Source organism: Carcharodon carcharias, chromosome 19 (genome assembly GCF_017639515.1).
Source record: "Carcharodon carcharias isolate sCarCar2 chromosome 19, sCarCar2.pri, whole genome shotgun sequence".
Classification (NCBI taxonomy): domain Eukaryota; kingdom Metazoa; phylum Chordata; class Chondrichthyes; order Lamniformes; family Lamnidae; genus Carcharodon; species Carcharodon carcharias.
The window spans coordinates 29,425,015-29,450,225 of record NC_054485.1 but is presented as its reverse complement, the minus strand read 5'-3'; positions in this window follow the sequence as shown (position 1 = coordinate 29,450,225).

Here is a 25,211-nt window from a genome sequence, read left to right as displayed (position 1 = left end):
ATGGACAATTTCCTTACTGGATATTCTCACCTTGATTTCTTGCTGATAATTCTGCACTGATATCTTAAATGACTTGATATTAGTTATATCACCACATTGTTAGATAGTTTGTTAAAAACATCTAGTCGAAATTACAGGATTATGTGTGGCATTTTAGGCCTTGTTGCATTTAATATATGTTGGACTCCTAGAGCTGGTCATAACCTTCACATAGAAAACTATTTACTAACTCATTGACTCACTAATATATTCACACACTCACATACATACATTCAATCAGACTACCATGGCATATTTTGTTAACTATACATCCTTTATTTGAAGCCTTACAGTCAGCACTTGTTAACATAATTTGTTTCTGTAGGTGAATCCTAAGAACCAGCTCAAGTCAAATAGCATCCAAGGTTCAGCATCTCGCAACACCCTCGAGCATTCATTCCTTTAGTAGCAAGAACCAGCCTGAGTATAAACTACAAAATATACTGCAATTCTGGTTATAAGTATTAAAGAATCCACTAGCCAAATATGTGTAGTCATGAATGAATTGGGTGCATTGCAGCACATGGCAAAATCAGGGAAACCTGCAGCAGAACCAACAATGGTATAGATTCAAACCCAGTGGGTGTGTCTCACAAATGATCACACTGCTGCTGCAGTGGCCTCAGGCTCCAATCTACAAGAGACTCCCTTCCACCTTCCAAATTCTGAGTAACCAGATTGAGAAATCCATGAGTCAAGGGTTGGTAGACCTTGGGCCATGCAAATCAGGGGACATGCCCAACAACAATGGCAATGTCAGGCAAGCTAGGAATATACAGCTGTCTGTCAGGCCACATCTAGCCCAACCTACAGCGCTTTGATCCGGGCACCTTCACTGTCATTTGCAATCAGCCACAGCAGCAGCAGATCTGGCTAAGTCAGTTTTACAGCCATCCCATGAAGCAGGCTAAGGACATACAGAATCGCCAGAGTCCCAAGAGGAACTAACCAAAACCATGCAGCCAAACATTTTACAGTTTCGACAGAGGATTCACTTAGAAGAAATCATAATTTAAATGATGCACATGGGCTCATTATTGCTAAGGGGAAGTGCCATGGTAAAATTGACTGGTGTTATTTACAAATAATACTAAAAGTCAGAAAACAAATGAGTTACACTCTATTTAAACTTTGTGTTCAGAGATTTTATTTCTGTTCATATGGAATAAAATAGAAGTTGAACTATTGATATTGGCGAAAGTGTTGCAGAAAGTACTTTGGGCTATGTTGATGGAAGGTTTCTTAAAAAGGATAAGATGGGCACTTAGGTAAATTATTTGAGATGAGTACCTAGCTGCAGTGATGTTTGGAAGCTGTATTCTCCTGATCAGTGTCAGCCTTCTACTCTAGCCTCAATGCAGAATTGCCTCCTCATCCACCATGATTAGGTCACTAGTTGTTGAGCATGTACAAATGACAATGGTTTATTCAATTATGATCCTGGTGGTTACACGAGCCTTGTTGTATCTGCACTGTTCCTCCATCTGTGGCTGCTGCAAGAGTGTAGACGATGGCTTTAATCTCCAAAAAGTTGTTCTTCCTGTCTTCCTTTGGCTTCAAGGGAACTGACACAGAAAATGAAAAAATGCTGGATGTTATCTAGGAAGCAATCATTGAACTACATGACCAACAGCAATAATTTGTATTTATGTAGTGCCTTAAACATACTATAATGTCCCAAGGCATTTCACAGAAGCAATGTCAAGTATGACACTGAGGCACATGAACAGAAATTAGGACTGGCGACAAAATTTACAGGATATCTTTAAGGAGGAGAGAGAGGTACAGTGGTTTAGGGAGTGAATTCTAGGACTTAGGGCCCAGGCAGCTGAAGGTATGACCATGAATGGTGTGCTGAGCTACACATTGACAGAGCAGAACTCCCTTCGGTTCAGGTAGCTTTCCATTCTGATTGGGGATACAGAAGACTACATGTGTACTATCATTAATCCTGTAATTTTGGAAAGACAGTAGAGCAGTGGAATTGGCCAACCCTGCCATATTACTGTTGCTAATCAGTAAGAAAGAAGATAATGTAACTGAACTTTCTGAAGAAAATACTAGTTGGATGCATCTGTCCATAACAATATCAGTTGGAGTGGCCACCATCATTGCAGAGACAAAGTCCCACCTTCACATTGAGGATATCCTTCATTGTGTTGTGTGGCACTACCACCGTGCTAAATGGGATAGATTTCGAACAGATCTAACAACTCAAGACTGGGCATCCATGAGGCACTGTGGGCCATCAGCAGCAGAATTGTACTCAAATACAATCTGTCACCTCATGGCCTGGCATATCCCCCACTCTACCATTACCATCAATGCAGGGGATCAACCCTGGTTGAATGGAGAGTGCAGGAGGGTATGTTAGGAGCAGCACCAGGCATACCTAAAAATGAGGTGTCAACCTGGTGAAGCTATAACACAGGACTACTTGTGTGCCAAACGGCATAAGCAGCAAGTGATAGACAGGGCTAAGCATTCCCGCAAGCAACGGATCAGATCCAAGCTCCGCGGTTCTGCCACACCCAGTCATGAATGGTGGTGGACAATTAAACAACTCACGGGAGGCTCCACAAATATCCCCATCCTCAATAATGGGGGAGCCCAGCACAACAGTGCAAAAGATAAGGCTGAAGTATTTGCAACAATCTTCAGCCAGAAGTGCCGAGTGGAGGATCCATTTCGGCTTCCTCCTGAGGTCCCCAGCATCACAGGTGCCAGTCTTCAGCAAATTCGATTCACTTTGTGTGATATCATTAAAAGGCTGAAGGTATTGGATAGTGCAAAGGCTTTGGGCCCTGACAATATTCTGGCAATAGCACTGAAGACTTGTGTTCTAGGGCTTGCTGTGCCCCTAGTCAAGCTGTTCCAGTACAGCTACAACACTGGCATCTACCTGGCTATGTAGAAAATTGCCCAGGTTTGTCCTGTACACAAAAAGCTGGATAAATCCAATCAGGTCAATTACCACCCCATTAGTCTACTCTCGATCATCAGTGAAGTATTGGAAGGTGTCATCGACAATGATATCAAGCAGCAGATGCTTGGCAATAACCTGCTCACTGACGCCCAGTTTGAGTTCTGTCAGGTCCACTCAGTTCCTGACCATATTATAGCCTTGGTTTAAACATGGACAAAAGAACTGAACTCCCGAGGTGAGGTAAGAGTGACTGCCCTTGACATCAAAGCCGCATTTGACCAAGTGTGGCATCAAGGAGCCCTAGCAAAACTGGAGACAATGGGAATCAGGAGGAAAACTCTTCACTGGTTGGAGTCACACCCAGCACAAAGGAAGATGGTTGTGGTTGTTGGAGGTCAGTCACCTCAGTTCCACAATTTCACTGCAGGAGCTCCTCAGGGTAATGTCCTCGGCCCAACCATCTTCAGCCGCTTCATCAGTGACCTTCCTTCCATCATAAGGTCAGAACTGGAGATAATCAGTTCACTGATGATTGCGCAATGTTCAGCACCAGTCACAACTACTCAGGTACTGAAGCAGTCCATGTCCAAATGCAAAATATCCAGGCTTGGGCTGACAATGGCAAAGTAACATTCGTGTCACACAAGTGTTAGGCAATGACCATCTCAAACAATAGAGAATCTGACCATTGTCCCTTGACATACAATGGCATTACCATCACTGAATCCCCTACCATCAACATCCTGGGGTTACCATTGACCAGAAGCTGAACTGGACTAACAATATAAGTAGTGTGACTACAAGAGCAGGTCAGAGGCTAGGAACTCTGCGATGAGTAACTCACCTCCTGACTCCCCAAAGCCTGTCCACAAGGCACAAGTCAGGAGTGTGATGGAATACTCCCCACAGCACTCAAGAAGCTGGATACCATCCAGGACAAAGCAGTCCGCTTGACTGGCACCACATTCACAAACATTCACATCCTTCACCAGCAACGCACAGTAGCAGCAGTGTGTAATATCTACAAGATGCACGGCAGGAATTCACCAAGGCTCCTTAGGTTGATGCATAAAAATTGTCACTTTGATAGCTGCTGGCAACGCCTTCCCTATATTCATTAGATGACATAGCTGCCTTTCTGCTAAACCTAAGGTTTCAATTCAAATACTCTGGTTATTGTTAGCTAGTTGTTCCTGACACAGTGTCAAGCATGAACAGAACGTCCTTGATGCCAAATAACATCTCTGACAGCTTTTCCTTGCCCCATGCTCATCTTTACCAGGTAAATCAAGTAACAGAAGATCACTGAATGAAATGGCCACTATTATGACCATAAGACCATAAGATGTAGAAGCAGAAGTAGGCCATTCAGCCCATCGAGTCTGCTGCACCATGCAATGAGATCATAGCTAATCTCATAATCCTCAATTCCACTTTCCTGCCATTCCCCATAACCCTTGATTCCCTTACTGATTAAAAATCTGTCTATATTAGCCTTGAATATAATTAACGACCTGGCCTCTACAGCTCTGTGCGGTCAAGTATTCCACAGATTCACTACCCTCTCTGAAAAGATGATGGGAAATGTGTCGCAGTTCACTTCTTAGTCCTGACATGGGAAAGCCATGTCATCTCTACTGCCCATTTCTTATGGCAAAATTTAGCACATTATGGGCAGAATTTTACGGCCCCTTTTTGGCGGGGACAGGGCAGTAAAATGCGGTGGGCTGTTATAAATCCCATTGACGACAGCGGGAACATAAAATCCCACTGCCGTAAAATTCTGCCCTATATGTGCAATGTGTGAAGTCTGCAGTCTTGTGTGCAATCTACCTGGGAAAAAGTTAACAGTGGAGTCTTACAGAGATCTGTTCTGAGACCCTGCTAGTTACAATATTTGAAAACAAGATGAACCAAGCCAGGTAATTCATCTTCACCACCCAGACCGTGATCTGATGGAGTTGATCGCACACTCAATAGACGATAGAATAAACCTGTTTATCTCATTCCATCAAGCTGCTGTGCCAGATTATTGATCAGATGATCAGGATGGAACCATAGAAACATAGAAAATAGGAGCAGGAGTAGGTCATTCAGCTCTTCAAGCCTGCTCCGGCATTCAATATGATCATGGCTGATCCTCTATCTCAATGCCATAGTCCCAGTCTCTCCCCATGCCCCTTGACACCTTTAGTGTCCAGAAATCTATTTCCTTCTTAAATATATTCAGTGACTTGGCCTCCACAGACTTCTGAGGTAGGGAATTCCACAGGTTCACCACCCTCTGAGTGAAGAAGTTTCTCCTCATCTCAGTCCTAAATGGTCTACCCCATCTCATGAGACTGTGACTCCTTGCTCTAGAGACCCCAGCTAGAAGAAACATCATAACTGCATCTGGTCTGTCCATCCCTATCGGAATTTTATATGTTTCAATGAGGTCCCCTCTCATTCTTCTAAACTCTAGAGAATACAAGCCTAGTCGGCTCAATGTCTCCTCATACGGCAATCATGCAATCAGTCTGGTGAACCTTTGCTGCACTCCCTCTATGGCAAGTATATCCTTTCTTAAGTAAGGAGACCAAAACTACACACAATGCTCCAAGTGTGGTCTCACCAAGGCTCTGTACAGCTGCAGTAAGACTCCTTGCTCCTGTACTCAAGTCCTCTCTCAATGAGGGCTAACATACCATTTGCCTTCTTAACTGCTTGCTGCACCTGTATGCTTGCTTTCAGTGACTGGTGTACAAGGATAGCCAGGTCCCTTTGTACATCAACATTTCCCAATCTATCACCATTTAAGTAATACTCTGCAATTCTATTTTTTCTACTGTAGTGGATAACTTCACACTTATCCACATAATACTGCACTTGTCATGTATTTGCCCACTCACTCAACCTATCTAAATTGCCTTGAAGCCTCTTAACATCCTCCCCACTACTCACATTCCCATCGAGCTTTGTGTCGTCAGTAAACTTGGAAATATTACAAATGATTCCCTCATCCAAATCATTGATATATATTGTGAATAGCTGGGACCCAAGCACTGATCCCTGTGGTACCCCACTAGTCATCGCCTGCCACTCCAAAACAGACCCGTTTATTCCTACTCTCTGTTTCCTGTCTGCTAACCAATTCTCAACCCATGCCAACATATTATCCCCAATCTCATGTGCTTTAATCTCACACATTAACTTCTTATGTGGGACTTTAGCAAAAGTTTTCTGAAAATCCAAATACATCACATCCACTGGTTTTGCCTTATCTATTCTGCTAGTTACATCCTCAAAAAACTCCAGCAGGTTTGTCAAACATGATTTCCCGTTCATAAACCCGTGTTGACTTTGTCTAATCCTGTTTATATTTTCCAAGTGTCCTGTTATCACATCTTTTATAATAGACTCTAGCATTTTCCCTATTACTGATGTTAGGCTAACTGGTCTGTAATTTGCAGTTTAAATAGTGGGGTAACATTTGCCACCCCCCAATCTGCTGGGACTGTTCCAGAATCTACAGAAGTTTGGATGATGATAACCAATGCATCCACTATTTCCGTGGACACCTTCTTTAGTATCCTGGGGTGTCGATTATCGGGCCCTGGGGATTTATTGGCTTTCAGTCCCATTAATTTCTCCACCCTATTGTTTTAGTAATACTAATTTCCTTCATTCCTCCTTCTCACTAGACCCTTGGTTTCCTAGCATTTCTGGGAAGTTATTTATGTGTCCCTCCATGCAGGCAGAATTTAAGTAGTTGTTTAATTGTTCTGCCATTTCCTTGTTCTCTATTATAAATTCTTCCGCTTTGTACTGTAAGGGACCTGCATTTGTCTTCACTATTTTTTTTCTTTTTACATACTTATAGAGGCTTTTGCAGTCTGCTTTTATGTTCTTTGCAAGTTTATTCTCATGCTTGATTTTTCCGCTCATAATCAATCTCTTGGTCCTCCTCTGTTGGATTCTAAATTGCTCTCAATCCTCAGGCTTGCTGCTTTTTGTAGCAATATTATATGACTCCATTTTGGGATCTAATACTGTGCTTAAGGTATTTTGTTAGCCATAGTTGAGCGACTTTTCCTGTTGTGTTTCTGTGCCAGAAAGTAATGTATAACTGTCGCAATGCATACATTCATTCATTCATTCATTCATTCCTTAAATATTAGCCATTGCCTGTCCACTGTCATTCCTTTTAATGAAGTTCCCCAATCTATTTTAGCCAACTCACGCCTCATACCTTCATAGTTTCCTTTGTTTAGATTTAGGACCCGATTTTCAGATTAGGCTACTTCACTTTCCATCCTGCTGAAGAATTGTATCATGTAATTATGGTCACTGTTCACTAAAGGACCCCACACAAAGATTATTAATTAATCCTCATTGCACAATACCAGATCTAGAATAACCTGCTCCCTAGTTGGTTCCTCGAAAAAACCATCTTGTATATGCTCCAGGAATTCATCCGCCACAGTATTATTAATTTTGTTTGTCCAGTCTATATGGAGATTAAAGTCACCCACAATTAATGTAGCATCCTTGTACATGCATCTATAGTTCCCTGTTTATTGCCACCCCCTACCTCATCGCTACTGTTTGGAGGCCTATAGACAACTCCTACTAACATTTTCCACCCCTTGTTGCTTCTTAGATCCATCCAGACTGATTCCACATCTAGATTTTCTGAGCCAATATCCTCTCTCGTGATCGTACTGATTTCATCTTTAACTAACAATGCCACGCCACCTTCTTTTCCTTTTTGCCTGTCCATCCTAAATATCGAGTACTCTAGGATATTCAGTTCCCAGCCTTGGTCACCCTGCAGCCATGTCTCCATAATTGCAATTGGACTATATCCATTTACATCTTTTTGCGCTGTTAATCCATCTACCTTATTGCGAATGCTCCATGCATTCTGAAGCAGTGCCTTTAGACTTGTCTTTTTAACATTTTTACACATCTGTTTTGTACTATGGCCCTATTTGCTGCTAGTCCTTGTTTCCTCTCCTTCCACTTTTGCTTTTTACTTCTCTGTCTTTCATTCCTATTTTTGTTTCCCTCTCTTGTGTCTCCTCGCTCAGGTTCCTTGCCAATCTACTTTAAGCCCTCCCCCCACAGTACTAGCAAATACCCCTGCAAGGATATTGGTCTTGGTCCTGCTGGTGTGCAACCCATCCAGCTTGTACAGGTCCCATCTTCCCCAGAATCGGCCCCAGTGCCTCAGGAAACCAAATCCCTTCTTCCTACGACATCTCTCCAGCCATGCATTGATCTGGTCTATTCTCCAATTCCTGATCTCGTTAGCATGTGGCATTTGGAGTAATTCTGGGATTATTACCTTTGAGGTCCTGCTTTTTAATTTATTTCCTAGCTCCTGATATTCTGCTTTCAGGAGCTCATCCCTCTTTTCACCTGTGTTGTTGGTACTAATATGGACCTCTGGCTGTTCCTTTCAGAATGTCCTGTAGCCGCTCAGTGACATCCTTGACCCTGGCACCAGGGAGACAGAAAACCATCCTGGTGTCATGTCTGCAGCCACAGAAATGTCTATCTGTTCTGCTTATGATAGAATCCCCTATCACTACTTCTCTCCCAGAATTCTTTCTCCCCCACTGTGCAACTGGGCCACTCATGATGCCACGGACTTGGCTGTTGCTGCATTCTCCTGAGAAACCAGTTTCCCCAGCAGAATCCAAAATGGAAAATCTGTTATAGAGGGAGATGGACCCAGGGGATTTTTGCATTACCTGCATAGTGCTTTTACTCTGTCTGACAGCCACCCATTCCCTTTCTGCCGTGCACTATTTACCTACGGTGTGACCATCTCACTGTTCATGCTATCCATGAAAATCTAATCCTTGCAGATACTCCACAGTGACTCCAGCTGCAGCTCCAGCTCTGAAATGCGGATTTCGAGTAGCTGCAGCTGGGGACACTTCCTGCACATATGATTGCCCTGGATACTGGAAGTGTTCCTGACTTCCCACATCACACAGGAGGAGCATTCCACTTGGCCAAGCTGCCTTGCCATGACTTACCCTTAAATTACTCCCTGTACTTTTACTTCTTGTAGTTTAGATAATATTAAGGACAGAAGAAATATCACCAGGTCCTACTATTCATGGCTCCTGCTCTTCTTAGTGAGGAAAGGTAGAAAATGAAAGGATCCTTCCTTCCCTCTTCAGTGAACCCCCTCTGTCATCAAACTCCAACTTAAGCACTCTCATGTAGCCCAGAACAACGCTCCAGTGCAGACTGAAGCAGCACAGTAGACAGCTTGTTTTTATGCTGTCTGAATCTAGCTTCTGAAAACATGTTTAAGCCAGTTAATGAATTAAGTAGCTGCAGCTGCAAGCAGAGCCTGTATAACCCTTGTTTTAAAGCTGGACTAAAGCTCACCTTCTCTCAACCCAAACAGCAACTTTTAGTTAGTGGTTAAGTTAAAGGAAGATTAGACTTTAGATAGAAATTAACCCTTAAAATTTCCTCTCACACCAAACTCCAACGTAAGCACTTAAACTAACTCAGCAGGGGTGTGGGAACCAGGGGAGAATATTGGAGAGGAATACCATGATGCACAAAATACTGGGAGAGACAGATAGCTCTAGTATAGAGAATAGTAAGTTAATAGTTGGAGTTGGAGTAAGGGAGAATGCCATGAAGTCTAAATCAAGGTTACTGTGCATGTATGTGAATGCACGGTGCATAGTAAATAAGATTGGGGAGTTACAAGCGCAGGTTGCCATGTGGAAATATGAAGCGGTGGTGATAACAGAGACCTGGCTCAAGAAAGGGTAAGACTGGGTGTTAAATATTCCTGGGTACAAGGTTTTCAGAAAAGATAGGGAAGGAAGAAAAGGAGGAGATGTGGCAGTATTGGTTAAGGAGGGCATTGCAGTGCTTGAGAAAGAGGATGTCCCAGAGTGTTCATGGACAGAATCTATTTGCTAGAGTTAAGGGACAAGAAGGGTGCAATGACATTGCTTGGTGTAGTCTATAGACCGCCAACTAGTAGGAAGGATGTAGAGGAACAAATCAGCAGGAAAATTACAGGAAGATGCAAACATTATAGAGTAGTTATAATAGAGGACTTTAATTACCCGAAAGTGGACTGGGACAGTGCCAGTATGAAGGGCAAAGAAGGGCAAGAGTCCCTAGATCATGTTCAGGAGATTTTCTACAGCAGTATGTGTCCAGCCGAACAAGAAAGGATACAAGGGTGGTGCTGTTGTTGTCTGGCGCACTGACCTCTACCTCGCGGAGGCTGAGCGTCAACTCGCAGACACTTCCTCCTACCTCTCCCTGGACCATGACCCCACCACTGAACATCAAGCCATTGTTTCCAGGACTGTCACTGACCTCATCTCCTCTGGGGATCTCCCTCCCACAGCTTCCAATCTGATAGTCACCCAACCTCGGACGGCCCGCTTCTATCTCCTACCCAAAATCCACAAACAGAACTGCCCCGGTAGACCGATCGTCTCAGCTTGCTCCTGCCCCACAGAACTCATTTCTCATTATCTTGACTCCCTTCTCTCTCCACTTGTCCAGTCCCTTCCCAACTACATCCGTGATTCCTCTGACACCTTACGTCACATCAACAATTTCCAGTTCCCTGGCCCCAACCGCTTCCTCTTCACTATGGACGTCCAATCCCTCTACACCTCCATCCCCCACCAGGATGGTCTGAGGGCCCTTAGCTTCTTCCTCGAACAGAGGCCCGAACAATCCCCATCCACCACTACTCTCCTCCGTCTGGCTGAACTTGTTCTCACACTGAACAATTTCTCCTTCAACTCCTCTCACTTCCTCCAAATAAAAGGTGTGGCTATGGGTACCCGCATGGGCCCCAGCTATGCCTGTCTCTTTATGGGGTATGTGGAACATTCCTTGTTCCAGTCCTACTCCGGCCCCCTTCCACAACTCTTTCTCCGGTACATCGATGATTACTTCGGTGCTGCTTCATGCTCTCGTTGGGACTTGGAAAAATTTATTAAGTTTTCTTCCAATCTCCACCCCTCCATCATTTTCACGTGGTCCATCTCTGACACTTCCCTTCCCTACCTTGACCTCTCTGTCTCAATCTCTGGTGATAGACTGTCCACCAATATCCATTACAAACCCACCGACTCCCACAGCTATCTCGACTACAGCTCCTCACACCCCGCTTCCTGTAAGGACTCCATCCCATTCTCTCAGTTCCTTCGCCTCCGTCGCATCTGTTCCGATGATGCTACATTCAAAAACAGTTCCTCTGACATGTCCTCCTTCTTCCTTAACCGAGGTTTTCCACCCACGGTCGTTGACAGGGCCCTCAACCGTGTCCGCCCTCACGCCTTCTCCTCCCTTCCAGAAACATGATAGGGTCCCCCTTGTCCTCACTTATCACCCCACCAGCCTCCGCATTCAAAGGATCATCCTCCGCCATTTCCGCCAACTCCAGCATGATGCCACCACCAAACACATCTTCCCTTCACCCCCCTTGTCGGCATTCCGTAGGGATTGCTCCCTCCGGGACACCCTGGTCCACTCCTCCATCACCCCCTACTCCTCAACCCCCTCCTATGGCACCACCCCATGCCCACGCAAAAGATGCAACACCTGCCCCTTCACTTCCTCTCTCCTCACCGTCCAAGGACCCAAACACTCCTTTCAAGTGAAGCAGCATTTCACTTGCATTTCCCCCAACTTAGTCTACTGCATTCGTTGCTCCCAATGTGGTCTCCTCTACATTGGAGAGACCAAACGTAAACTGGGCGACCGCTTTGCAGAACACCTGCGGTCTGTCCGCAAGAATGACCCAAACCTCCCCGTCGCTTGCCATTTTAACACTCCACCTTGCTCTCTTGCCCACATGTCTGTCCTAGGCTTGCTGCATTGTTCCAGTGAAGCCCAACGCAAACTGGAGGAACAACACCTCATCTTCCGACTAGGGACTTTACAGCCTTCCGGACTGAATATTGAATTCAACAACTTTAGGTCGTGAGCTCCCTCCCCCATCCCCACCCCCTTTCTGTTTCCCCCTTCCTTTTTTTTTCCAATAAATTATAAAGATTTTCCTTTTCCCACCTATTTCCATTATTAAAAAAAAACCCCCACTAGAGCTATACCTTGAGTGCCCTACCATCCATTCTTAATTAGCACATTCGTTTAGATAATATCACCAACTTTAACTTTAACACCTATGTGTTCTATTGTACTATTGTCGTTGACATCTTTTGATGATCTGCTTCTATCACTGCTTGTTTGTCCCTACAACCACACCCCACCCCCTCCACCTCTCTGTCTCTCTATCTCTCCGCCCCCCACACACACACCTTAAACCAGCTTATATTTCAACTCTTTCTTGGACTCGAACTCAAGTTCTGTCGAAGGGTCATGAGGACTCGAAACGTCAACTCTTTTCTTCTCCGCCGATGCTGCCAGACCTGCTGAGTTTTTCCAGGTAATTCTGTTTTTGTTTAAGAAAGGATACATTGTTGGACCTGGTTCTTGGGAATGAAGTGGGCCAAGTAGATCAATTATCAGTGGGGCAACATTAAGGAAACAGTGATCATTTAATCGTAACGTTTAGGATGACAGTAGAAGAGGACATTGTGCAATCCAGAGTAAGACTAGTTATTCTGGGGGAGGCCCATCTTCAGTGGGGCAAGAATGTAGCTAGGCTGGATAGACTGGAACCAAAGTTTGGCGGGTAAAACTGTAGCTGAACAATGGTCTGCCTTCAAAGATGAAATGGTTTGGGCACAAACAAGGTATATTCCCTCAAAAGGGAAAGGTAGGGTGGACAAATCCAGAACTCCCTGGATGAAAAAGGAGATAGAAACTAAGATAAATAAGAAAAAGTATGCTTATGACAGGTGTCAGGTAGAAAATACAACTGAGAACCAGGCTGAATGCAGAAGTTTCAGAGAGGAGCTGAGAAAGTAAATAAGAGAAGCAAAGAGGGATTACAGAGGGTAATGATCAATGGATATTTTTTGGGCTGGGGAAAGGTTTCTAGTGGAGTTCCCCATGGGTTGGTATTGGGATCCTTGCTTTTTCTGATATATATTAATGATCTAGATCATTATTTCAAAGTTTGTGGATGTTACAAAACTTGGAAGCATTGTAAACAGTGAGGAGGACAGTATAGAACTTCAAAAGAACATAGAAAAGTTGGTGGAGTGGGCAGATAGGTGGCAGATGAAGTTCAATGTGGAGAAGTTTGAGGTGATGCATTTTGGTGGAAAGAACATGGAGAGGCAATATAAAGTAAGGGGTACACTTCTTAATGGTTCTCAGGAGCAGAGGGACCTGGGTGTATATGCGCATAGTTCATTGAAGGTGACAGGACAGGTGGAGAGACCAGCTAATAAAGCATACAGTATCTTGTGCTTTATTAATAGAAGCATAGAGTACAAGAGCAAGGAGGTTATGATGAGCTTATATAAGACACTAATTGGACCTCAGCTGGAGTATTGTGTACAGTCTGGGTGCCACGCTATAGGAAGGATGTGAACGCATTGGAGAGAGTGCAGAAGATGTTTACAAGAATGATTCTAGGGATGAGAAACAAAATTGAGTTATGAAGATAGATTGGAGAGGTTGGGACTGTTTTCCTTGGAGAGGAGAAGGCTAAGAGGATATTTGATAGCGGCGTTCAAAATCACGAGGGGGCTGGATAGAGTAGATAGGGAGAAACTGTTCCAGCTTGTAAAAGGATCAAGAATGAGAGGGCACAGATTTAAAGTGATTTGCAAAAGAAACAAATGTGTCACAGCGAGTGGTCCAGGGCTGGAATGCACTGTCTGGAAGGTGGTGACAGTTTCAATCAAGGCATTCAAGAGGGAATTAGATGATTACTTAAATAGAAACAGTGTGCAGGGTTACAGGGAAAAGACAGGAGAATGGCACCAAGTCACAACACTTATTTGGAGACAAAACAAAAACAGAAACAGAAATACCTGGAAAAACTCAGCAGGTCTGGCAGCATCGGTGGAGAAGAGCACAGTTGACATTTTGAGTCCTCATGACCCTTCAACAGAACTAAGTAAAATTAGGAAAGGGGTAAAATATAAGCTGGTTTAAGAGGGGGTGATCTTGTTGGGACAAGCAGCCAGTGATAGGTGGAGATAACCAAAAGCTGTCACAGACAAAAGAACAAAGAGGTGTTGAAGGATCTAAAGGAAGGTGCTAATTAAGAGTACCAGACAGGACAGATAAGGTACAGTAGCTCTAGTGGAGGTGGGGGAATACTAAAAGGTAGAAATGAACAATGATGGAAATACATTTAAAAATAATGGAAATAGGTGGGAAAAGAAAAAAATCTATATAAATTATTGGAAAAAACAAAAAGGAGCGGGAAGAAACGGGAAGTGGGAGGGGATGGAGGAGACAGTTCAAGATCTAAAATTGTTGAACTCAATATTCAGTCTGGAAGGCCGTAAAGTGCCTAGTCGGAAGATGAGGTGCTGTTCCTCCAGTTTGCGTTGAGCTTCACTGGAACAATGCAGCAAGCCAAGGACAGACATGTAGGCAAGAGAGCAGGGTGGAGTGTTAAAATGGCAATCGACAGGGAGGTCTGGGTCATGCTTGCGGACAGTCCGAAGGTGTTCTGCAAAGCGGTCACCCAGTCTGCGTTTGGTCTGTCCAATGTAGAGGAAACCGCATTGGGAGCAACAAATGCAGTAGACTAAGTTGAGGAAAGTACAAGCCAAATGCTGCTTCACTTGAAAGGAGTGTTTGGGCCCTTGGATGGTGAGGAGAGAGGAAGTGAAGGAGCAGGAATTGCATCTTCTGCGTTTGCATGGGGAGGTGCCGTGGGAGGGGGTTGAGGGGTAGGGGGTGATGGAGGAGTGGACCAGGGTGTCACGGAGGGAACAATCCCTACGAATGCCACCGGTGGGGGGGGTGAAGGGAAGATGTGTTTGGTGGTGGCATCATGCTGGAGTTGGCGGAAATGGCTGAGGATGATCCTTTGAATGTGGAGGCTGGTGGGGTGATAAGTGAGGACAAGGGGGACCCTATCATGTTTCTGGGAGGGAGGAGAAGGCGTGAGGGCGGATGCGCGGGAGATGGGCCGGACACGGTTGAGGGCCCTGTCAACTAACGTGGGTGGAAAACCTTGCTTAAGGAAGAAGGAGGACATGTCAGAGGAACTGTTTTTGAAAGTAGCATCATCAGAACAGATGTGACGGAGGCGAAGGAACTGAGAAAATGAGAGCATTAACACTTCCTCCTACCTCTCCCTGGACCGTGACCCCACCACTGAACATCAAGCCATTATTTCCAGGACTGTCACTGACCTCATCTCCTCTGGAGATCTTCCTTCCATAGCTTCCAACCTGATAGTCACCCAACCTCGGACGGCCCGCTTCTACCACCTACCCAAAATCCACAAACAGGACTGTCCCAGCAGACCAATCATGTCGGCCTGTTTCTGCCCCACGGAACTCATTTCTCACTATCGTGACTCCCTACTCTCTACCCTTGTCCAGTCCCTTCTCACCTACATCCGTGATTCCTCTGACACCTTACGTCACATCAACAATTTCCAGTTCCCTGGCCCCAACCGCTTCCTCTTCACCATGGACGTCCAATCCCTCTACAACTCCATCCCCCACCAGGATGGTCTGAGGGCTCTCTGCTTCTTCCTCGATCAGAGGCCTGAACAATCCCCATCCTCCACTACTCTCCTCCGTCTGGCTGAACTTGTTCTCACACTGAACAATTTCTCCTTCAACTCCTCTCACTTCCTCCAAATAAAAGGTGTGGCTATGGGTACCCGCATGGGCCCCAGCTATGCCTGTCTCTTTATGGGGTATGTGGAACATTCCTTGTTCCAGTCCTACTCCGGCTCCTCCTACAACTCTTTCTCCGGTACATCGATGATTACTTCGGTGCTGCTTCATGCTCTCGTCGGGACTTGGAAAAATTTATTAATTTTTCTTCCAATCTCCACCCCTCCATCATTTTCACATGGTCCATCTCTGACACTTCCCTTCCCTACCTTGATCTCTCTGTCTCAATTTCTGGTGATAGACTGTCCACCAATATCCATTACAAACCCACCGACTCCCACAGCTACCTCGACTACAGCTCCTCACACCCTGCTTCCTGTAAGGACTCCATCTCATTTTCTCAGATCCTTCGCCTCTGTCGTATCTGTTCTGATGATGCTACTTTCAAAAACAGGTCCTCTGACATGTTCTCCTTCTTCCTTACCGAGGTTTTCCACCCATGGTAGTTGACATGGCCCTCAACCGTGTCCGGCCCATCTCCCGCGCATCCACCCTCATGCCTTCTCCTCCCTCCCAGAAGCATGATAGGGTCCCCCTTGTCCTCACTTATCACCCCACCAGCCTCCGCATTCAAAGGAGCATCCTCTGCCATTTCCGCCAACTCCAGCATGATGCCACCACCAAACACATCTTCCCTTCACCCCCCTGGCGGCCATCTGTAGGGATCATTCCATCCGGGACACCCTGGTCCACTCCTCCATCATCCCCTACTCCTCAACCCCCTCCCATGGCACCTTCCCATGCAACCGCATAAGATGCAACACCTACCACTTCACTTCCTCTCTCCTCACCATCCAAGGGCCCAAACACTCCTTTCAAGTGAAGCAGCATTTCACTTACACTTCCCTCAACTTAGTCCACTGCATTCGTTGCTCCCAATGCGGTTTCCTCCACACTGGAGTGACCAAACGCAGACTGGGTGACCACTTTGCAGAACACCTTTGGTCTGTCCTCAAGCATGACCCAGACCTCCCTGTCGCTTGCCATTTTAACACTCCACCCTGCTCTCTTGCCCACATGTCTGTCCTTGGCTTGCTGCATTGTTCCAGTGAAGCTCAACGCAAACTGGAGGAACAGCACCTCATCTTCTGACTAGGCACTTTACAGCCTTCCGGACTGAATATTGAGTACAACAATTTCAGATCTTGAACTCTCTCCTCCATCTCCACCCCCTTCCTGTTTCTTTCCCCTCTTTTTTGTTTTTTCCAATAATTTATATAGATTTTTTCTTTTCCCACCTATTTCCGTTATTTTTAAATGTATTTCCACCATTGTTTATTTTTACCTTTTATTATTATCCCACACCCACTAGAGCTTTCTGTATCTTATCTGTCCTGTCTGGTACTCTTAATTAGCACATTCCTTTAGATAATATCACCTCTTTGTTCTTTTGTCTGTGACAGCTTTTGGTTATCTCCACCTATCACTGGCTGCTTGTCCCAACGAAACCACCCCCCCCACTTAAACCAGCTTATATTTTACCCCTTTCCTAATTTTACTTAGTTCTGTTGAAGGGTCATGAGGACTCGAAATGTCAACTGTGCTCTTCACCGCCGATGCTGCCAGACTTGCTGAGTTTTTCCAGGTGTTTCTGTTTTTGTTTTGGGTTTCCAGCCTCCGCAGTTTTTTGTTTTTATCTACTTATTTGGAGAGCTGGTGCAGCCATGATGGGTTGACTGGCCTCCTCCTGCATTGTAACATTTCTGTGATCCTGTAATGCAGACCAGAACAGCACTCCAGTGCAGACTGAAGCAGCACTGTAGAAGGCCTGCTTTTATGCTGTCTGAATCTAGCTTCTGAAAACTTGTTTAAGCCAGTTAACTACTTAGCTAGCTGCAGCTGCAAGCTGAGCCTGTATAACCCCTGTTTTAAAGCTGGACTAAAATTCACCTCCTCCCAACCCAAAGAGCAACTTTTAGTTAGTTGCTAAATTAAAGAAAGATTAGATTTTAGATAGAAATTAACCCTTTAAAGTCCCTCTCTCATCAAACTCCAACTTAAGCACACTAATACAGCTCAATGTAGCACTCCAGATAAAATTTACATCAGGGTATCAAGGATAGTACGGTTACATTTGCTGATAATACATGATATGTAGAAAGGAAATTTACTGCGGTTAGACATGGACATATTTAAGAGCTGAAGTATAGTAGGTGGAACTTCATGTGGATAAATGTAAAGTAATACAAATAGAAACAGTCAACAGTAAATGCGTGTAACGCAAAAGGATACTATTTTAAAATGGATCAGTTGGAATTAGGCTAAACCCAATCCTCAAAGATTCAACAATTCCACCTCTTAACAGACAACATGATTCAAATTTGAGTAAATAACATCATAACATTTCCATTGTTATGACCAGGTCAAAATGAAAGGCTTTTGTAAATAACTTGCCTCTTTGCTGCCCAGCCTAAGCCTCTGACCTCTACCACCGAGGACAAAAGCAGCAGGTGAATGGGAACACCATCACCTCCAAGTTCCACTTCAAGTCACACATCAGCCTGACTTGGAAATATATCACTGTTCCTTCGTCATTGCTAGGTCAAAATCCTGGAACTCTTTACCTAATAGCAACCCTGGAAGTACCTTCAGCATACAGACTGCAATGGTTCAAGAAGGCAGTTCACCACCATGTTTTCAAGAGAAGTTGGGGATGGGCATTAAATGTTGGCATTGCCAGCGATGCCCACATCCCATGTAGTAATATAAAGGAAGTGATCACTGACCATATTCTGAAAATAGCTGCGCAGTCTGATGTAGTTATTAATGAGGCAAATTTGATACTGAAAGGCCTTAGATTACAATTCAGAGTAGGTTTCACAAAGACTTTACAGATTAATGCATGGCTAGGTCTGTAATATGTGTGTAGTTTTGGTCATCCTATCTGAAAGGATATGGAATGGAATGGATTCAGGGAAGTTTGAGCAGATTTATTCCATACGTTATGAGGGACAGCCAAACAACTAAATGAAAGAAGACATGGCACAGGCTTTCAAAATAGTGATACATGGAATGGAAATAAACACACTAGAGTTCACAAGTTAAAAAATTACGAAACTCAAAGAAGGTTAGAGATTAGGAAAATATATTCTTTTCTTGCGCAGAAAATCTGGACTGATTCCAATAGAAGGAAATTGATTCAGAACCAGTTACAATCTTTACAAAGAATTTGAATCAATACCTATTGAAAAGGGTGTTGAGGGTTATAGACATATGTAACTATTACGGACAGGAGGGGGCTTAATTTAAACAGCACTAATTTCTCTGGTCACCACCCATCCATAAACAGAAACGTGTTTTGATTTGTGGGGGCGTATATAAATGGGGGCGTATTTCCCAATGCTTCAGTTTTGGTGCATTCCAATTTTTTATTCATAGCCCCTCAGCAAACTCGAGATAGGATGAAGTCAAAGGCTTAGTGTACTTGTACACACTCAAAATGTGAAAGGAGGTTTTGCAACATCCCCCTTGCATTCACATTGTAATGAGAAGGTTAGAAAAAAGAAAGATTTGCAGTATGGAGACCACAGAGAAAAGAAATATTGTTTCATGTGAGTCCAGAATCAAAATCTGATGAGGTATTCCTTTGCAGTGGGTTGAAAGCCAATGCTGGATAATTTCACTTTTCCAGTGGTGTCAACTTCAAACTATGAGATAGGCATGCAGAGATGAATCAGTCTTGTAGGTAATGGTACAGAATTTCTAGCAGAAGCAGCATAGATGAGGGTCACAGAGCTCCTTGTCTGTGAGGTTGCTAGTTAGATGGTAAACAGCAGACTGAGCTATGTAGTTCAGCACATCAATATTACTTTTACAAGCCAGAGACCCCATGCCATATGACCCCCACCTCTCCACCATGTTTTTGACAAAGGACAAAGTATATCCATCACCTGGATTCCAAAGACTGTGAAATGCCCCGGCCATTAGGAATTTAAAGGAAGGTTTTGGGGCCTTTGTCTTAACAGATGACCCTTCTCCTTCTGGTCAGACTGGGTTATTAAATGCAGATGGCCTTTGTATAACTCTCTTTGAGGTTGAGCTATACCGTCCACAGGTGGTCATTAGTGGCTCCTCAGAGATAACAAGATGTAAATTTTCCCGAAACTGCCAAGTAGCTTCTTTTATTCAGATGTCACAGACAGACATATTTCAGCCATTTTAAAGCTCTTCATTCAGTTTTAAAATTTTAGAAATAGCAATGGGCCTATCTATATATATTTTATAAAAATATACAGTGTGAAGTCTTAGTCTTTGATGCTCTCAAATTCACCTTTGAACTGCATCAGTCAAGTGAACTTCCTTACCTTGATGTACTAGTTGAGAAATCTGCCAGGGAGTTCTCGACCATGGTCTACTGCAAGCCTATCTTCACTGGTCAATACACGCATTGGGATTCTTAAAGTTCCATGTGCTATAAAATTAGCCTTATTGGCAACCTCATGAATACGGCCCAATCCATTTGCACCATGCAAGCTTGATGCTGAATCAGGGCGCATCAAAGACATCCTGCGGGATAATGGCTACCCTGATCAGATAATTTCACGCTGTATATCACACAAACTCACGAACAGGCCTAAGGCTGTCACTTATGGCCCTGAAAAAAGTCCTGTCTACCTCAGATTACCCTGGAAGAGCAAGGTATCATGAGCAAAATGAGCAGTAGTCGCCACTAACAAGGTGCTGCTGTCAAGCCAAAAAGATATTCTGCCTATCTCACAAATGAGTAATGTGGTATATGAATTTCAGTGCCAGTGTGATGCTAGGCATGTAGGCCGTACATCCCAAAGACTGGTGGATCATATGTCCCTTTCTGCTGTTTGCAAAGGGGAAGGTACAGACTGTGCTTGCAAAATTCAAAACACAATGTCCAACAATGAATGTGATTCTGCGATTGGACAACATTTGCTAAGTTGTGCGAAAAAATTCCAACCAATTTACGATTGTCAGTTGGGCTCGCAGTGTGGCACATTTGCGTGTACTGGAAGCTACATAGATTAATACCAAGAGCCCTAAAATTTGCAGACAGAAAAAAAACATACACGCATTGCACCTGTTTCAGCTAAATGAAATAGCTGATAGCCATTAGTTGGTTCATTCCTCAAGGTAATGCTTTGACCAATTAGAGTCAAGCTGCCTGGTTTAAATTTCAAATAGTGCTTGGAAGTTAACTGTCAGTCACCATTAATTGGTGCATTCTCTATGAAAATGTCTCTCCCAGAGTCCACTTGTCAACAAATCAGCACTCTCTTCCTATACAGTATAAAGTTGTTGCATCCCCTGTCATTGATATTCTTACAATTGTCATGATGAGTGCAAGATGAAAAGCTTTGACAAAATGTCTTTTTTCAGCAATACTCAAGTTCTGTACCACCAAACAGGCAGCACAGTGGTGCAGTGATCAGCACTGCTGCCTCACAGCTCCTGGGCCTGGGTTCTATTCTGACCTCAGGTGTCTGTCTGTGTGGAGTTTGCACATTCTCCCTGTGTCTGTGCGGGTTTCTGCTTGGTGCTTCAGTTTCCTCCCACTGTCCAAAGTTAGATGCATTGGCTATGGTTAAATTGCCCCTTATTGTGAGCATGTGCCCTGTGATGGACTGGTGTCCTATCCTGGGTGTAGCTTGCCTGTTGGAATAGGCTCTGACTCCCCGTGACTCTGGATTGGATTAATCGGTTCTGGAAAAGTGAGTGGGTGTACTACCAAATGACTATTTGCAATATTGCCCTTTTCTCTGCATTAAGGCTCCTCTGTGCTTTCCTGTAGAATTTCTGGAGAGCGGTTCTGATTCCTGAATTCCTTTCTGAATTGTTTACCATGTCAGCTCCAACACAAAGCACATGGTTTCAGTATAAATGCGAGGGTGAAATATTGCAATGGTCTGTGTTTCATCTAAAGATACAATGTACTCTTTGTTGGTCAGTATATAGGTTTCAGTAACTGCCAAAAATAATTTGATCTACTCAGTGTTGTCTTTAATTATCATCTGCTGCCTTGACAAACCGGATGCATGTTTAAATTTCTCGGGAGGTTAGTATTTCTTTTACTGGTCATTGTGACGTACATTCATCAATTCTGTGTACTTCAGCACACTGTTTTGGAACAACTTTCTTTGCACCTCTTCATCCAACTCAGATAAGGCAGATAGCACTTCTCTCTAATGAGAAATTGGGTGGTGCAATGTGTTGCATTGTCCTTTTCACCTCTTAGACCTGAGTTTGACACAGTCAAATGAGGTGATGATTTCCTTTCTTTCAAGAATTGTGCAATGAATATATGTGGAGACTTATTTGAGCTCCTAATGGAGATGAGGTCACATAACAAAACTGCAACCTTATTCATATTTCAAAGAAAAGAACTCCAATATTTTGCGATATATTTTCTATCCATTACCTTGATCTATTCCCATGTTTCTGTTCAAAGAGTCTCACTTTTATACAAGTAGCTGCTGCCACTGAGAAAAAGACTTGTGAGAATGTGTTTTTTCCATAACTCAGCTATCAGTACCGCTCTATAGATGCAGCAGTAAGAGACCTTATTTGGTGTGAGGTAAGGTAAGCCGTGTCTTCACTCACTTGGGGATGACTTCAAACTGCAATTTGGCTGCAAATGAGCAGAGTCCTTTGCAAATGCGAAACAGAGGCAGTACGTTAAATAAAAACTGTTCAGAGAGGTACAGGTCTTGTAGCAACTGTGATGCAGCTCATGAGATCTGATGTTCATTTAATGAAACACAAGTTTGTGATATTTAATAAGGTTTCTCTCCTCCCTTCTAAAAGGTGCTGCCTCATTCTGGGATATGGTTCATCCAAACCACCTTTCAGTATCTCGTCCAAGCGAGGCCAGTTTTCACATGTGGCCTAAATACAGAATAACAACAAGCTGCTCAATCATAAAGGCACTGTCATGTTCTTATAATGATATTAGTCCTTGAGCTTATTTGTTGTGTAAGACTCAAGGCACCATGCACTCATAATGGATTGGGTGAACACAGTGTGGATTCATTTATTTAGACTGGGGCAATGAGAACAGTTGTACATAGGTATAAAGCTTAGAGATACTAGGAGCTGAGTTTGCTCTGCTACTTAAAGCAAAAGTGAAACTAAAGCCAGATTACATGAGTATTCCAACATCCTCCTTTCTTTTTAAAGATACCTTCTCCCTTTTCAAAGAAGTATAACTATTTACGCTGCATTTCATGTCTTGTTACCATTAAATAAGTGCATAGAACAGAAGAATTTATGAGTCTCTAAAGCATAGAGGTAATCTGCTGGTTTGCCCAGATCTTGTAATGGTAACCTTGTCTGGAGGTTTGTTTAATTGCTCACACTGATCTGTAAGGTTGTCATTCTTGGAACTGGTTGCATTTAGGATCTTGCCCTCAATGCAATAGGACTGAATGGTCCTCAGATATGCCTCACCATTGGACCTTTGTGGGTCATGACTTCCTAGGACCTTGGTTCTGAACAAATCCTTGTCACCTTGGACAGTTGCCACATACCTTCTGTGGGATCCTGGATGTGAACTTGTTGTTCCAACTGTAAACTTGGCAATTCTGTACGTGCATTTTTATCATGTCTGTTGGTCGTCTTCTCTTGTGATTTTAAAAGTTGCTCTCTAGTTTCTGAGAGACTGGAATGGGTAAGAGTAGGTAACTTGGTACACATTTGTCTGCCGAACATGAACTCTGCCGGCATTGGAATAGTTGTACTTAAAGATGTTGCTGTCAGATGTAATTTGCAATGATGCTTGGTCAGTCTACATTTGAGAATTAGGCCTGAATTTTTCAGGTGGTGGGCTGGCTGTTCGGGAGTGGGCAGGGGCGGTCACGGAGCCGATCGCCGCCCGCGATCAGCTCTGCGCTGCCATTTTACGTGGGCAGGCCAATTAAGGCCCGCCCAGTGTAATATGTGAGCCGTAGTGCTCAGTGCTACCTGTGCGGGCGGGGGGGGGGAGGGAGAGTCTGGGCCTGCGCTCATTCACAGATGCACGTGAAAGAGCGCTTCAATCTCCCTGAGGCACGGCGCTGCCTCAGAGAGATTGAATGGATATTGAAATAATTAAATAAGTCGGTCAAAAATGTATTTAAGCTTGTCCCCTCATGTGACTGTGACACATGAGATGGGACATGTTTTTATGTTGAGAGAAATTTTTTAAATTTATTTTTAAAAGCTTTAGGAAACTTCATCCACGCGAAGCCCATTTGGCCATTTTGCCTGCCCACTAACCTTAAGGTTGGATGGGCAGCCTTAACAGTTACATCAATTACTTTGTTAGTGGCCGTAATAAGCTGTTTACATATCGATGGACACGCAGCCGACTCTGGCGCACGCCCGCCGAATGAAATATCACGCATCATTTTACGCATCGGCTTGTCGGGCCTGCCCCTGCATGCCAACTGAAAAAGCCTGCCCTTGGGGATTACTCTGGGCAAATCATTCATTCAGCTAGGCCATTAGATCTGGGGTAAGGAGGAGAAGAAGTGTTGTGATCGAAATTCCATTTCTCACACATATCCTGAAATGGCTTACTAATATATTGCGGATTCTTATGCATAAGGATGTCTCTAGGCATTCCAAATAAACTAAAAATGGCACTTCAAATGTACATGACAGTTGCGCTTGACATTTTATGCAATTGTCGAATAATGGGGTACTTAGTAAAGTAGTTGAAGATGACGATGAAGTCAGTGCCATAGACATGAAAGAGGTCGGATGTGATTTTGAACAAAGGATGGGTCAGAACTTCATGTGAAATCAGTGGTGCTTTGTGCTGACTTGGCATATGCTCTTGACATGCCTCGCACTTCTTGATGACGACTTCAATGTCATCATTCATATCCGGCCAATAGACTGTCTCTCTTGCAAGTCCTCTCGTCCAACCTATGCCCATGGATGAGTGATGAAGCTGTTGAAGAAGATCAGGTCTCAAAGATTTCAGTATGATGGCTTGCCTTCCTTTAAAAATGACTCCCTGGGAGATGTCCAGCCTGTCCCGGTAAGGCCAAATTGGTCTCATGTTGTTGTGGACATGCTGAATTGAATTAAATCATCCTTTGATGATAGTTTTCCACAGTTTCTGTAGTGTAGAATCTTTTGCTGTTTCTTCTTGTAACTGCTGGCATTTGCATTGTGCAAAATGTAGCAGGTCAATTTGGAGAACATTTTCAAATTCGATGTCAATGATGTCAACTTGTAGATATAAGGTGATATCTTTTGTTTTCGCTGGGTTAGGCAATCCGCTAAGTGTATCTGGCGTGACCATCAGGTTACCTGGCTTGCACCTGGTTTCACAGTCGTAACCTTGAATCTTTATCAAGAGATATTGCAATCTTGGCGATGCAGTGGTCAATGGTTTTCATCAAATCATCTCCAGTGGCTTGTGGTTGGTCTCTGCCACAAATATTTTGCCAAAGAGATAGGTATGAAAACGTATGATTCCAAACACTAATGCTAATGTTTTTAGTTCGATGTTGGAG